Raw genomic sequence first — 1,336 nt, 5'->3', positions numbered from 1 at the left:
GTTAATTTTGCCTTAATGTATCTACATACATACATATGTACATATGTTTGTGAAAATCAGGCAAAACTGCATTGCACACTGCGTTATTTCGATAACAAAGTATGCGTTAAAAAGAATCTCGGTTAAAAAACCTTAGCTTACATTCTACATACATACATATGTACACAGATATATTTATTTATGTTTGTGCACACAGGTCATTTGGTAATACCATAACACATGTACATACATACATGTATATGTATTATTTTCTGGATTTTTCATGATGTGGTTAGGATCTATTGTTTTATGTTTAAAAGGAGTTTTTTTAGTTTAAGAGAAACGTTCATGATGCATATAAACATCCGTCTAGGAAACCTTGAGACTCCTTAGCAAGTGTTTATCTATGCATAATTTCTGCATTGTTAACGATGTGGTCAGTCTGGCAAAAAACGTCAATTAATGCATAGAAATATCCGCATAGGCAACCTTAAAAACCCTGAGTATCTTTACTACAATCATAACTACGCAATGAACAAAAGAACAAAAAATTCATTTGGTTTGTACTCAGCTGCAACTGAAACCCATCGTGTATTGTTAGCAGCGTTGCCAGGTTGACGTTTTTAACGTCATTTGGACGTTTTTTGTATCCTGTTGACGTTTTGAGGTTTTTTGTGTAAAAACTGACGTTTTTTACCTTCCCAGTAATTTTTCTCTGTTACTAAATCTAGTAAGTAGAACTGATTTTGAATTATTTTCATAATAAATCTTATATTAACGATATCAAACCAGTTTACAATGAATTTTAAATGGGCTCTGTAGAAATGACATTTTAATATACCTTGCGTACATATGTACCTTTGCATACAATAAAAGTTTAATAAGAACAATTCTGGGTGCATACATTTGAAAAAGACGTTTTGGGGTAGGAAATTACGTTTTTTCAGACCAAGAGGGACGTTTTCTCATGTCGAAGACCTGGCAACGCTGATTGTTAGTGCGCGCTAACAGTACAAAAGGAACAACAACTTTTCGTACCTGTTTTGGAAGTGGGTATCTCTACCCGTTCATAGAAGGTTGAAAACTTAAAAAATCAAAAGTTTGAAATTTGTTAAGTAGTGTTGTTTTTTATTAATATATTAGTTATTATTTATTTCATATTGAAAAATTTAAATCAAAAATAAAAGAAAAATACAGTCTTCATTGAATTCATTGCTAATTATAACATAAAAAATAAGAAAATTACGACTAGATATTATTCATCTGGTGTATCTTCGAAGAGAGGTAAAGTTTCTATAGCTGTGTCAAGAAAACTTGGGTTCAGTTTTACCAACAAAATATTTTCGAGTGTCTCCTG

At 31.4% G+C, this 1,336-nt stretch overlaps 1 protein-coding gene across 1 annotated transcript in view; it reads right to left on the bottom strand.

Annotated features, from left to right (window-relative positions):
• Nucleotides 1-1,336, bottom strand: part of LOC118734088 (diphthine methyltransferase) — a 239,010-nt gene that overhangs the window by 43,470 nt on the left and 194,204 nt on the right.

The sequence above is a fragment of the Rhagoletis pomonella genome, unplaced genomic scaffold, assembly GCF_013731165.1.
Source record: "Rhagoletis pomonella isolate Grant_MI unplaced genomic scaffold, Rhpom_1.0 Rhpom_scaffold_00002, whole genome shotgun sequence".
In the NCBI taxonomy this organism is placed as follows: domain Eukaryota; kingdom Metazoa; phylum Arthropoda; class Insecta; order Diptera; family Tephritidae; genus Rhagoletis; species Rhagoletis pomonella.
This window is presented reverse-complemented; position numbering and strand designations above follow the sequence as displayed.